Below are 15,774 nucleotides of genomic sequence, written 5' to 3' on the forward strand. Positions count from 1 at the left end.
TTCTTGAGTCTCTCAGCTTCCCTGCTAGATTAGAGAAGGAGATAAAGCTCTTGCATTTTTCACTACACACTAGTGAGAGTGTGTGTGAGTGTGTGTGGGAGAGTATACCCCCCAAGCAGGCTCCCTTCTTTATTTGGTCGACCCCCCCTTGTAGCTTATTCTTGAAGCTCATTGGACCCCTGCAAGCCTGGTGAATCACATGCAAGATGCATTACAAGCAACAAGGTTAGCCTTGGGACAAGTGTCCCCCTTTCCCCTTTGAGAGAGAGGACTTAATAAACGCAAAAACAATTAATCAAATTAACTAATCTATTATTGGACCCCTTGGGAGGCCAACCAATAGGCTTTAGGCACACCATGAGGGCAACATGGGTAGGGGCTTGACATGTGTCGTTGCTGCCTCTTGAGGCTTGGGCTCACTTTGTGTGTGTGTGTGTGTGTTCTCTCTCATCCCCCTAAAGCCAAGATCAGCCCTAGCTTACCTAAGGTCAAAGGACTTTTTAACACTAACCTTTGGAGGTATTCAATGAAGCTAACCCTAAGGTATTTTAAGCTCCATTGGTTAGCCTTCTCTTTGACAAACTATCCCTCATTGGACCCCTTTACCATAATTGGCCCCGTGTTGAGATAGATTTTTAAGCACATGTCTATATTCTAACCCTTGTTCCCGTTTATTCTTCGACATTAAATGATCGGTTTATTATGAGAAAATCATTTGGGTTGGTTAGAATTAGATTTTTTGACAATTGTGGTTGCTGCCACTTGACCCATTTTCACAGATTAAGCATATCATGAGGACCGTCATACTTTGTACTGCAAGAATCCACATTTCCCAAGTCTAGAAGGTCTACAAATTGATAGATCAATCCAAAATTGTTCATAAGTGGCCAAAATTGAAGGTTTTTGTGCCACGAGAATGAAGAAATCTCATCAATTTAGGTACAACATAGGGGCAAAAGACTCCACAAAAGGAGCCCTATCTATAGAAAGCATCAAATCTTCAAAAGTCACCAAGTGGCAGTGACCACGCATATAAGTCTGAATCATGTAAAAGTGGTGCCAATAGATTCCTAGCAGTCCAAGGATCCTAGAGATGCCTTCCATATTCCATTTGGATAGGTGAAACCCCTTAAAAATTGCATAGAAACTGAAATTTCATACCAAATTTGTGACACCAAGATGAAACAAAGGTCAAAAAGTGGTTATTTTAAGTGATACAAGATGTCATTAGGAAGCCCTAGAGGTAAGGAACTACAAGAATTGATTGGAAGAAAATAGGTACTAGTGGCAACTACCACGATTGCTGTCACCTGACACATTTTCATCTCTAGACCATACCAAGAGGATCTCAAGCCCTATACTTCAGAAATCCACTTTCCACATGTCATAAAAGTTGAAAAATTGGGTAGAACTAACCAAAACTAACTAAGTGACCCAAACATGGAGAAACAAAGTGCCTTTTGACAGAACAAACTTCAAAATCTAGGTCACCCCTAGGGGCAAAAGAATCTACAAGGGATAGGAAAGCTGCACAAAGTGTCAGATCTAAAAAGCCCTCAATTGCCAATGATCACAATCATTGTGAATGGCTGTAACTACCACTAGCAATCGTAACCGCCGCTAGAGACGCGGCACTGCTGCTAGTGGCCGCAATCATCGCCAGAGACCACAACTGTTGCCAGTGACCTCAATCACCACCAGTGATCACAACCATCGCCAGTGATTTTGGTTTCAAATCAAGGTGCAACTTGAAAGACTACCAAGCGACCTACCGGGTAAGAGGTTGGGTTTGCAAACAAAATCTTTCTGTGAATTCATGTAGTTAAGGTCAGGAAGCTATTTGCAAAGAGACCCTAGAGCAATAAGTGACCAAATTAGCCTAGTGTCCATGGAAGAGAGCGTCAATCAATCAAGGTTAGATCCCCTTTCACCAATCTTAGAAGAGGGTAGCGAGACCAACACCTCTTCCAACCGTTCACTCTACATTATGGATGACTAGTGTGCAAGAAAGCATCATACCATCATGGTTGAAGGAGGTAGCACCTTTAGAAGCATGTACCAAGTATCTAGGTACACCACAATCCTTCTAGAGGATCAAACACACATTGAGCCCTTATCTACGCTGACACTAGGGGATGCAAGCGTGTTTGCATCAAGGAAAAGCCTGCAAGAGGACTTGAGACCATCCACGTGTATGACAATGGTGATAGATTTAGAGACGGAGAGGGAGTTCATTAAGAGATCAAGAAAAGTATAACAAATATGGATACAATGTTGCAAAAGGGAAGATGATTTTAAAGATGGCAAACATGCCACCATGAGTAGATCTCCTTAGTGGCATCATGATATTTGACAAGTAGTGAAAGTTTCAACAAGCCAAGGAGACATAGGAATCTATGAGTATACTAATGATAGGTCCAAATAAAATTTTGGATGCTTAATGCCCTATGCATTAGAGATAAGCATGGAAAGGATTCTATGCATGTACGATTAAAACTCAAACAAAGGGAATCACATAATGTATGTTGACAAGTATGGATGCAAATATGAGCCAATCCTTCCTAGGGATGTAAAAAGATTGATAACTCCAGAAGTGTTGATGCATGCTTTTGAAGAGAAGCTAAGGCCCATACAAACCCCTAGCAAGTCTACAAGTGCCTTTGCAAATTATTACCACACCACATCATAGAACAATGGAGGACAACCATTGCCCAAAAATCAACATTGCCATTATTGCAAGCATGACTCCAACAATTTATGCAACATCAGAATAGAGCACAAATAGAGGTGGCTATTATCAAGCCACAACTAGGAGTGCCACCACCACTATCACTTGATCAGTAATACCAAGGAGGGGATGGAACGAGAATGTCAAATTTGAAAGGAACATGAGTGTCTAACCGAGAACGAGAACAAGTAGAAAGGGTCCAAGGAGAGGAACAACCACTTGCGAGACCATCCAAGAATTATGGACTGGGAGCACCCTTAGGGGAGGAACACTTACCGTATCCTAGGCTAGAAAGAGCTCATAGAGAAGGACTAGGAGACCCTATGATTAGATTGTTAGCTCACCATAGGATCATACCATCTTAGGTCCAAAAGTGCATAAACAAGAAATATTCTAGAAACAGATATCCCAGGGATCACATGGCAGCATTTGTGTGCATCATTAGAGCTAATGAAGTCCTAGACTTTCCAATGCAATTTGTAGGATTTGGACTAACCCTTGAAGAGGATGTTGCCACCTGATTTGATTCTATAGAACGCAGGGATTTTGAGTCAATTGAGGAGGTGTTTGAAGAATTTATCAAGGAATTCTCTCAAAGAGGGATAGCTAACAACACCGTCTTGAAAATTCACAAATTCAAGCAAAAAGAAGGATAATCCATACGAAAAGCAACCTTAAGACTGAAAAAATACGTTAAGCAACCTTAAGATTGTAAAGTTCTATCTAGTAGAAGAAATGCCAACCCAGTCAAGGTTAATGCTCATTTTTATCCAAGGACTGAGGAACGTAGATCCCAGAAAGATATACACATGAAAAAGAGCACTATGTTAAAAGAATTGACAAAAGGAGCCCTCTACTTGGTAGATAATTGTGATTTCTACAAGGAAGGAGAATACAAGGATTTAGACAATGATTCCTCATCACAACATAGTGTTTCCAAGTCCACAAAATCAATACAAAAATCCAAATCCCCGCTAAATCAAGAACACATCATTGATGAGATGCTCCAGAGGATTAACTCATTTGCTAAGCCATTGGTTATGCAATCTAAGTGGTGTGCAATAGAGAAAAAATGGACAGATCACGTGACTGAAGAGTGCTATTACAAGAAGGGATATGCTATAGAACACCAGTATGCCCTACAAGACCAAGTAGCACAAACGTAATACCCACCAGTGCCAAGATATAGAACATGAATTCTTCTAAGACCATTGGGAGTTGAAAGAACACAACTAGTTTTAGGAAAACAACCTCCACTACTAGGAATGAGACCTATAGGAGTTAGATATGCACCAACTATAGAAGATCCTAAGGAGCAAGCACTAGTGCCAATCCTTGCATATTACAAGGAGCCTAGTGGATACATGACCAATATGGGATATTATCCACCTGAAGAACCCAAACAGTTGGAACCATGGAGAAAGATTGGATTGGTTGGACCACCAACTGCTACACATGTTGTAGGAGAAGGTAGATACAGTTTAGACAAACACACATTAATATCTATAGCTAATAGAGAATTAGTGAGATCAAGACCTACTTATTAGTAGAGAGCTACTCAAGGAGCACCTCAACAACCCAAGGGACCGTGTTATAAGTGTGGTGGTGACCACCTAGTGAGAGGTTGTCCTCATGAAGAAATCATAAGAGTGGATGCATACTGTCCTAAGTATGGAATCGCTCATCTGATTCTTGATTGCCCAAAGAACCCTAAAAAAGGAGAAAAAGTAACATTGAATATACTCGAGGCAATACTATCTGGTAGTGGGTCAAAAAACAAAAATGTGACAACAATCCAGGTGATCACAAGAGCATAATCTTAGAAAGCGGCAAACAAAACCATCATAGAAGAACCAAAAACCGGTGCACCTAACATTGAACAAAAAACTCAACAAAACTCGTGGAAAGTTATGAAAGATAGGATGAAATCTAGGAAGGAATGTGAACAGAATTACTTAAACGAACAACTAAAACAAATAAGAGAAAAACTGAGAAAACTGGAAGGATAAATAAACAAGGAAAAGGGAACCCTTGAGGTAGCAGTCAGGCATAGTTGAGGAACCCAAGAGTGCTAGTTCAAGAGGATCCATTTTGGTAGAAAAGTTAACCAAACCATTAAAAGCCCTCCTTAAAGCCTATGACACATGGCTCAAAAACGATCAAATGACAAACTCCAGAATAAAGGTGGATGACAAATCCATATGAAGAACTAGATAAGCAAAGGCTTGAAATGTGTCAAAAATGATTCAAACAGCCCACGCCTTACCAAACCTCCAGTTGGAAAACCACAAGATGTGATAATTGGTCCACCAACACCAATGATCCCACAAAACCAGGAGAAAATAGAGCCAGATTCTAGTGAGAAGCACAAACCAAAAACCAAACCACAATCACCATGACCAAAGATAGCAATAAATACCACGGACCAATCTTCCAATGGATTCCACCTAGGCATACCAAATGAGTGTAGAGAAATAGAAGACCTTGATGAACTATGGAAACAGATCAAAGAGGCCAACAAATATAATGAGTTGAGCAAACATATGAATCAGACCAGTGAGGGGAGAGGATTGTTTTTCCACAGTTAGAGGAATTTGACACAAGATCTCAAATGAAACTAAAAAATCGATTGTATTGGGGAGACCAAGATCTCTTCTATCTGTAGATAGCCAAGCCCAATCACTAAGAACACTACCATCCTATATCAAAGAGCATGAGGCCAAATCAGCAGTTGTTGTAGTCCCATCACAGAGACTCTCTTCCAAGGAATTCACTGACTCTAAGGGGCTGATAGACATTTTTGTCAACACCTGTGACATTCACAATAATGTTAGCTGAGCTATTGCAAATATGAGCTAACATGTAGACGATGGTAGGAGACTGTCTAGAAAAGTTTGGAGTGAAGGACCTCCATCACAAATTCAAGAGGGAACTTGAGAGCTTGAAAAGAATCACCTAAACACCATGCCTATATCATTAAAAAAAGTTAGAAAATAATGTGAGGGAGAAGAGGAATAATTTCAAGGCGTCACCACCATGGCAATTCTTGACAGTGGGGCTGGGGTAGCCATTGCTACAAAAGAAAAAGGAAAAAATGGGAAAAATCTTCTTTAAGAGCAACAAGAATGAAACTACAACTTGCAAATGTATTCATGGATAAACCCCTAGGACTTCTAGAGAAAGTGATTGTGACCTCTTGTGGAATTGAATATGAGCATACATTTGCTATTGTAGATTTTGGCAATAAAAAATGGAAAGAATATTCATGAGACAATTAAAAATGGTTGAAGATTGGGGATATGACCATATTTACCTAAGGAACATGGAGACCACAACCATAATAAAATTGAAAGAACATAGTTACAAGGTGTAAGGTCTCTGACCCCGATCAAAAAGAGTACCATTGTACCATGAAATGAACACAATGGAAAAAGTTACTATTTTTAGCAGTTTTCCAAATTCTGTCAGTGCCCTGATGTTTAGAATGTTATAAAGCTTCAAAATGTGAATTAAAATAATTTTTGTGAAAAAATTCCAAAAATAGTAAGTTTTTGGTCACCCGACCCATCTAGTTTTGACCGTCTCGAAAAACTGCACCCGTACCCCGAATTTGAAAAAAATGCATTTTCAAACCCTAGGGGCTGCTAAATATGGTAGGTACTCAGACCAGTACGCCTTAGTTAGAGCTTAGTATAGCTATTTACGGCATTAAATTCCGACTCGTATGGCCCGTTCTAGCCTAAAACCTAATTTTCCCAAAATTGCCCGGGGAGGCACTGGGGACCGAAGCTGTGTGGGAACAGGTTCCAAGCCACTCTGGGTCAACTTTAGTAGCTAGGGGGCACCCTTTGTCCTTGTGGGAGTCTTGGGAGAGTTTCCAAGCTTGCAACTAAGTGTGAGAGCCAGTTAACCAAGCAAATTGGACACTTGGTGGGTAGGAGACTGGACTTGCCATGCTTAACTGGAGTAGCTCCCAGATGCAAATAGTAAGCATGGTCGATTTTCAGCTTGAGGAGGCCTATTTAAAGGTGTGCTCACACACACACACACACACACACACACACACACACACACACACACACACACCTTGGGGAGGTGTTGCCAGTACACACACAGTTTTTGAAGGAGAAGCAAGGAGGGAGGTGCTGCCAAAATTCTCATCTTGAGGATTCATTGGATCAGAAAATCAAAAGGATTCTCAGCCCTAATCACGGTAATCATGGTTTAATTCCTGCTCTTCTTCATTCTCTTCATTATTCTCCAAATTCCTCGTCTACTATGCTTAATTCTAGCTATAATTCCCGATAGCTGCTCTCTAATTTTACATAGCTATACTCCATTACATAATCATCATCCAATTAGCTAATTTATGCAGCCATTCATCACTCTTAATCAATGATTAATACATGATTAGGAGAGATTTCTATCTCTAGGTAGCATAGTAATTAATTGTCAGCGGATAATAATGTAGATTTGATGAAATTCATCCTTTTACCACTCAATAGTGTTGTAATTAAGTTAGATTCAATTTTCTTTTCTCACGCATTAAGATGTGATTAAGGAAAAATTAATCCATCATTAGGCCACTGAGAAGAGAATTTTCTATCACCTATGCATGCGGTAACTCTGCGTCTTTCTAATTGCACTAGGAAAGTGATTGAACTTGCTTAATTCATCTCTCTTGTAAATTAATTAGTAAAATTCTGAAATTCTTAATCATCTAATCCAAGTGATTAACTTTAGAGCCGGTTTCCATAGGACAAGTAAAGTATTACCCATAAAAATTACTAGGTCTCGAAGGAAAAATATAACCCTCTTGCATAAGGAGGATTGATCAATGATTCTAATCTGCCATTTGGATTGTTATGATGCTCTCGGACCTTAGTTCTTTTCTTAAATTTTAAGTAGTGAGTATAAAATGGTCCCGGTTAAAAGAACTCGCTTCGGTGGTGCCCATGACCGCGAGGCGGGAACGAGCAATGTCAATGGGAAAGGAAAAGCTCCCATGGACGAGCAAGCACCGGCCATCTCACGGGCCATTGACAAAGAAATGGAAGAGGTAGGTCACAATTTTATTCAATTTGTTTAATTTAACATTGCATACGATTAGCTAGGAATGAATATACCCCTAAATATGTTGGAGAAATCCGACGGAAACCTCAACATTTGAATTCAATTGTATATTAAAGTTTCAGTAGGAAAGAATGGTTGATGGATATACTGTTTGCAATAGGAAAGAATGTCTGCTAGGGAAAATTTAGATCGGTGTGTTCATTCTTTTTCCAATGTTGAACTAGTCCTGAACCCCCTCTTGATCATAGGGGGCAGAGTTCCTGGTTAAGGGCTCTTGAATCCGCGTCTGCTGGTTAAGCGGTGGATACCCACGTCTGCTGGTTAAGCAGTGGGGACCCATGTCTGCTGGTTAAGCGGTGGGAATTTCCATGTTGTGCTTTCTATGCGGTGGACATACCTAGTTGTATGGGCAGCTAGGCGATAACGGGAGGAGTAAAATCTCGCTGGAGGGGGGATGTTGTACCTCCAGAACATTGGAATTTTAATGAATAAGTTTGAGTAGAATTTTTACTAGAGTACTATCTTGGTGTCGCTTTGCAATACTGATTGAAGGGCTGCATTAACTAACCTTGTTAATCGAAATCTAATCAAGGAACTTATATGTTGAACAACCATTGTGGTAGTAATTAGGAAACACAAGGAAGTGTGAGTGTGGGGGTGGAAAGTGGGGACTTGGCTCAGGTTGCCAATGCCTATGAGAAGGGTGGTCCCGATTGGTCGGAAACTCTCTATCCCCATAGTGTTAAAATCGATACTAGTAATACTCATTTCCCCTAGAGCGACGAAGTCTCAAGTGTACGTGCCTCTGAAACATGGAGAAAAAGGCACTCCGGATTTCTCTCCTCTTGGAAGGTGGGTCTTAGGATCTCTAGAGAGGTTAAGTACGCTTCCCTTGCGAGGTGGAGCTAGATCTCATTGCTAGTAGGCTCGAACTCGACTCACTTTGTGATGAGAGATCGTCCGCTAGTTGAACCCTGAACCACTTTGTTTGCTTCTGCTATAGATCTAGTGGCCACCAGTTTCACCATCAGATCTGTCATTTGATACGGCGGGGTGGGGACCTCACACCAGGATGTGACAAGAACACCTGCTGAAGAGTTTGATTTAGCTACGTTAGCCAAATTTGAACTTCCAGTTTGGTTAGGTTAGTCCAAATATCTATGGACGTGCAGAGCTTTAGGTTGTGGTAGCTTGAAACGAGAAGAATGTATCCTAGAAAGGGCTTTAGAAGACAAATACTATATCCCAAGACCCTTTTTGAAGAAGCATTAGAGCCTTTAGAATGGGAACACATTCTGGAAACCCTATATATGTGTGTTATTAAAGACGGTCTCACTACAAAATTTTGTTGTGATCAAGACGGTTATGATATGTAACATCTAATGGCCTATTAACTTGTATGTAGTGGAAGATAGCATGAACATAGTGAGCATTTCATTAGAATAGATTCCTAATGAGTATAACAAGAGTGCTTGGGTGGAGAGAGCAACAAAAAGAATAACACCTAGTTAGATAGGCATGAACAATACTTCAAAAGAGAGAGAAATTAAGCTATCGACAACAGTTGAGGACTGGATTTACATGGAGGGCCAGTCCCCCTTCCAAAAGGCTTTGTATTATAGGTTTCCCCCATCAAGGGAGACATTTTACAATACAATTCTTTGTGTTCCTTCAATAACTAGCTAGTGCAATGAAGATGGAAGCTTCAAGCACTAAGCAAACACTTATAAAACACAACATCAATTCCTTCACAGTCTCAGACCCAAGACCTCACACACCTTCAAAGATGGTGAGAGCTAGTGGGGTATCAGAGTAGATTGAGAGGAAGAAGGACTAGTCTTACGAGAAAGATGTATATCTCATTACATAATCACTCATAAAAGCTTACCATAGCTTAGTAATTAGAATGGTAGAAGAGATGAGCATGCATTGAAGCTTGGCTCTTGGTTGGATTTGCATCACAAAGCCAATAGTTGTTGGTGTAGGCCTCCCTTCTCACAAGCTTGGAGTAGATGATGAGCTTTCCATTAAAGATTGAGAAGGAGAGAGAGAGTCTTCTTGCTTCACACATGAGCTAGTGTGAGTGTGTGTGGAATAATGCCTTCACAAATTAGCCCCCTCTCTCATCTTGGTCGACCCCTCTTGCTAATTCCTCCTGATGGCTTCCCATTGGACCTTTCCAAGCTTAGCCAAATAGGAATTAAGAGGCATAAGTGATAGTCTTGTGACATGTGTCTCCCTTTCCTTTTGTGAGAGCTTTAGGTAATCAAATAATGCAACTAAACTCTCATTGGACCTCTCAGTTGAGGAAGCAAGCAAGCCATTGGGCTGCTGAATGCTCATTGGACCCCTTGGGAGACTATCCAATAGTCTTTTAGAGAGCTTAATTCTTATCGGTTCTTTTATCAACTATTTTGAAATGAACTAAACTAAAAGTACTCTAGCCTAATTCTCATTGGTCCACCTCTATGGCCATCCAATAGATTTGAGTGCACCTTGGGGGCAACTGGGCTACGGAGCTTACATGTGTCCCTTATTCCCTTTGTGTAAAGGGGCTTGCATGAGTGTGTGTTTTTCTCTCTCATCCCCTACTAAAAGGGCTCGTCCCCATCAATCTAGGACCACTTGAAGACTTTTTGTACACTCATAAAGCATCCAATTCCACTAAGCTTGACCATTTGGACTTACCTTTGTATTTTGGAACCTTAGCATTTTGGAAGCCTTAATGGGCTGAACCTTAGGGTCTTTAAAGCCCATTTTTTCACATTGATCTTTTGCAGATGGCCCCCCCTTTGGATCCTATTTTCCCTCCTTTGGATCCCTACTGTGGCCGGTCTGTCAGCTTAACCAATATTCTAGCTTTTTCTCCCCTGGTACTTCCCCATATTAAATGATCAGTTTAACAAGAGAAAATCATTTCGGAGAATTAGATATTAGTTAATATGACATGATATGGTATTGTACTACATGATCCAGGCAAGTCTAGAAAATGTAGTCAAACAGAAAGAGTTCTTTGATAAGCATGCAAAAACGAAGCAGTTTGAAATAGGGGCAACCTCTTGGTGTGATACAACATGCTAAGAAATTAAAGAGGTGAGGGATGGATCCATTTGTGATTAAAGATCTATCACCAAGCGGAGATATCAAACTTGATAAATTAGAGGGAGAAAAGATGTCTAATTGGCATAGTGCATGCAGGATAAAGAAATATCATATGTCACTAACCCTGCACATGTTGCAGAAGATGCATCAAGAGAAGCAAAGGACCAAAGAAAAGGCCAAGATTGTCCAAGATGAAGCACAAGAATGGATTTCCAAAAGACGGTGGTGCACCCAAAACATGTCGATGCCAGATATGGGCTCATGCAAGGGTATGGATGCATACAGGTGTACGTGATGGTGCTAGGGCATGTGTCTAAAGCTGTTGTGACCAAGTGGAAGCGGAAATGTATGTTCAATGCGGTTTTTTTAGGCCAAGAAGGCTCCAGAAGGAGGCTAATAGGGCTGGCAGTCAAAACGTATCCAGAAGGATGCCATCATGTGCCAAAGTGTGGTCCTCAGCGTGCTCTCCAGGCCGGTTCAAACGGCTCGTCAAACGGAGCCCCGGTGCTCTAGATATGGCAGCTTAAAGAAAGAGTGTGTAGCAAATCCCCGACGGACAGGGCAGCTGGGGACAAGTGGCCCAGGCCAGTGTCAGTGCATACATGTGTAGAGCTTGAGTTATGGGGCATGCCGGTCTTCTTGGAATGCGAATCGGAGCTCCGGATAGCAAGATATGGTCAGTAGAAGATTTTCCGGGGGCCGAGTCTGAGCCCACTTGTCCGCAAGGGAGTATGTGCCATTTGGCAGTTTTCGGACCTTGCCAAAGTTCTCGGTAATAGGTTGTGTTGTGTGGAGTTAGCACGAAGCGATGGCACGTGAATCGGAGCTCGGAGCGGGAAGTTATTGCAAGTCAAAGTCGGCAGTTAATAAATGAAAGCGGGGAGCCAGTTGGTGTTTTTGGTTTTTGCACGCATTGTTCAAAGGCACACTAAAGCCAAAGTGGGATGAGTTCCAGGTGGTATAGAGCCGGCAAGAGGTTCTTCCAATAGGGCTTGATGAACTATGCATTGAGCATGTGAGCAGGTAGATGTGGCAGGTTAAAAGGGGCACCCTTGGGAAGTTCTTAAGAAAAGTTTTTGAGTACGCAAAGGAGGTTTTTGGGGGCGGATCATGAGCAGCTGCCACGTGGCGCCCTATTATCCCATAGGTGCAATGCGGTCGTCCGGTGGCGGGCTATATGAGGAGGAATGTGACCCCATTTGGGTAATGTGAAGCAAGGGAACTCCTTGGGAGCTCGTGGGCTATGGTGGCGAGCGCCAGGCGCTGCGCAGGCGGATATGCCAACGGTTTTGGCGGCGGTTGGTGAGGCGGGGCGGCGTGCCCGCGCGGGAGAGGAGCAGGTGATGACGTGGAACCCCGTGGGGGTTGGGGCCATTTCCCACTGTGCGGACCTCGAGGTCCTCCCTGCCCAAAGATTTTTGAAGGCAAGCTCGCCCTTAGGAGCAACGATGGCGCCGTCGTTGCTTCCTAAAGGGCTCCCACATGTGGGTGTGCAAGTGAGGCCTCAGGATGTGTTCAAATTGGTCAAAGCAAGGTCAATCCTCCCAAGGGGAGTGCCACATGTCGGCCTACCATGAAAAATGCCTAAAAACTCAAAAACGGGCCCAATAAAGGGGCAAAGCTCTTGTTTTTTTTGGGATGGTATGTGTAGAAGAGCAAGTGAGAGAGAGAGTGAGAAGCTCAGAGGAGCATTGTAATGGAGTTTGGAAGCGATTAATGAACAACCCTCTTGGCCAATTGTGTCGTGTCGCCCCCCCTTCCCCTTTTCTCTTTGTCGTCTCGTCTGTTGCCAGCCGCGGTGCCGTTGAAGCGTGTGTACTCCCGGATCGTTGATGCTTTGCACACACACACACACACACACACACACACACACACACACACACACACACACACACACACACACACACAGAGAGAGAGAGAGAGAGAGAGAGAGAGTAAGTGTATGTGCGAAGGAAGGTAGAGCAGGTGCAATGAAGTGTGGACTCATTTTGCAATCTTGGAAAGCGCGTGTGCGCTTGGGAACTATGCAAGTGAAGCGGATTATGTGCAAATTGTCGTTTTGAAGGTGTTTTCGAGTGGATTGGGGTGTTGTGTTGACCCTGGGCTATAGAGAGGCACTTCTGGTCGTGCCGGGCGTCGTTCCCCATTCCCCCTCTCCATCTTTTGGTTCCCCCATGGAGGAGCACGCTGATTGCTCCCATCTCAGTGAAGGAAAATACAGGTTTTCACATAAGTGAGGATGGCGTCTCGAAGTTACGGTCCGATTTTTATAGGTGAAGAGAATCCAGACGAATGGCTTGCAAATTTTGAATTGTACATGATGTCTTTGCGAATGCCTAATGAGGACAGCAATATGCAAACCTCCCCTTTAGTGATGCGCGGAAAGGCCAAATTGTGGTTCGAAGCTTTGGAGATTGAGCCGAGATAGGCATGGCCAGCTCTACGGGCAAGATTTTTACATGATTTTCATAAAGAAGCTTCTCCAGTCGAGATGGATGCGAAGCTAAAAGCTCTAAATCAAGATGTAGGTGAGGAATTCAGCTTGTTTCCGGATCGTATTGAAGCATGTTGGGTAGAGTTAGCAGCAGCTATGCAGCTAGCCAATGGTGAGTACTTCAAATTGGATAAGTTTATGGCATGCTTACATCCGAAGGTGAGAGAGAAAGTGGACTTTGAAAGCCCAGAGAACTACAATGGGGCAGTGGCAATTGCAAGGTCGAAAAGTAGAAAAATTAAAAAAAAGATAGAGCCTGTAGGGCATAGCAGGTTATGAAGCAATGGCACCTGTTCAACCCCAAAGCCCTCGAGAGTCGACTCAAGAGGAAAATCAAGGGAATAGGGGTACGGTTGCTATTCCACAGCAGTGGATACGTACGGTTCAGGATCTATCAGAGCAGATGCAAGAGCTTCGATTGAGTGTAATGGACAGGGGACAGCCGAGAGGAGCAAGGGGAAAGGCAAGACCTCTACCTGGAAGGTGCTATAATTGCGGCGAAGAGGGCCATTATGCACCCGACTATCCCCATCCGGTGAGGGAAAGAGGTGGTATCTACCCATTGTTTGGAAGAGGGAGAGGCCAAGCACAGTTTAATGGCCCAAGGGAGAAGGTAGTCAAAAATCTAGTGCAGCAAGCTCAAATGGATGGCGGTGAAGTCCCTAGGGTGAACATCATTGAGGTGGATAAACAGGATGTCGAAGTGTTGGCTAACAAAAGAGCTAGAGTTGAAAGGGAGGCAGAAACCGAGCAGGAGACTAGAGCTCGTAAAGGCAAAGAGAATGTATACGAGGGCAAAGAGAAGCCTGAAACTAGCAAGAAAAGAAGGCGTCGTAGGATTAAACAAACAGATTTCTAGCTTGGACGCGGCCATCCAAAGTATGACTTGGTGAGTGATGTCCAAAGTCAAAGAGCTAATATTACTTTTGGACAGTTGTTGGCATTGAACCCAACGTTAAGATGGTAGTGGTCGACTAGTGTTAGCACTAGGCTACCAAGAGGTAAAGGCAATGTACAGGCAGTGCAAAATATGGCACTCAGAGTAGGTAGCCCGACGGATGTTCTTCCTTTGGTGGATGCTATCATCGAAAAAAGGATGCAGGTTCAAGCCTATATAGATGGTGGAGCCCAGGTTTGTGTCATGACAGAAGCTGTGATGAAGGAAACAGGGTTCAAGGCAGTATCCAAGTCGAATGTGCGCATGAGGATGGCTAACCATGCTAAAGCTAGGTGTTTGGGAGTGTCCTAGGATGTGAAAGTGAAAGTGATGGGCATAGAGTGCCTGATCGACTTCTTTGTGATGAAAGCTGGGGATAATGCATATCCTATCATCTTGGGTAGGCCGTGGCTGTTGGCAATAGGTGACAAACAGAATTGGGAAAGTAAAGTGTTTACCCTACCCGATAAAGATAAAGGAAGAAAAGTGGTGCTAGACCTGAAGACCAAGGAAAGCCATTTCCATCCAATAGCAGCTAGAGACGAAGAGGACACCACCAGCTATGAGGATGAAACTGAAACGGCCTATGATGAGGGCTATACAGATATGGAGGAAGAAGAAAGCGAGGATGACATGCTCAAGATTGATGCTGACTTGTTTGGGGTCACTGTGGAAGAACCTTGTGTGAAAGAGGAGGTGCAAACACAGGTGCATGCCATGGATACTGAAGAGGTGGTCAATATGCTAAGTGGAGACTTGACCAAAAAGGAGAAAGAAAGCTATGTCGAGTTGTGTACATCTTTTCCAAACCTATTTGCAAAGGAGTATAAAGATTTGAGAGGAGCCAAGGGTGTTGAGCACAAAATAGCCCTCAAGGAAGGATACAAACCTAAGGCGTAGAAGCTAAGGAGATTGGGTGAAATTCAAAAGGAAGCCCTTTGGCAGGAGATTAATCAGCTACTGGATGCAGGTATTATATACCCTGTAAAGGAATCAGAGTGGGTTTCCCCAGTAGTTATCACTCCTAAAAAGAATGGGAGATGGCGGGTGTGTGTCGACTATAAGCCATTGAATGCTACGACCAAGAGGAATCACTACCCATTGCCATTTCAGGATGAGATTTTGAATCAGGTGGCTGGCCACAAGAGGTATTCCATTATGGATGGGTTTTCAGGTTACTTTCAAATAGGGATTGCTCTTGAAGACCAACTGAAGATGACATTAATATCTCCATGGGGTTGCTTTGCCTATCGCAGGATGCCGTTTGGTTTGGTGAATGCCTATGCCACATTCCAAGACTGGATGAATAGGGTGTTTGGTCCCTATTTGGGCAGGTTCATTAGAGTTTTCATGGATGACATTGGATGTTATAGCTCAAGGGCGGATCATCTATCAAAGCTAAGACTATGTTTTCAGAGGCTTGATGAAGAGGGAGGCCAG

Source organism: Adiantum capillus-veneris, chromosome 17, assembly GCF_014529385.1.
Source record: "Adiantum capillus-veneris isolate H3 chromosome 17, ASM1452938v2, whole genome shotgun sequence".
NCBI lineage: Eukaryota > Viridiplantae > Streptophyta > Polypodiopsida > Polypodiales > Pteridaceae > Adiantum > Adiantum capillus-veneris.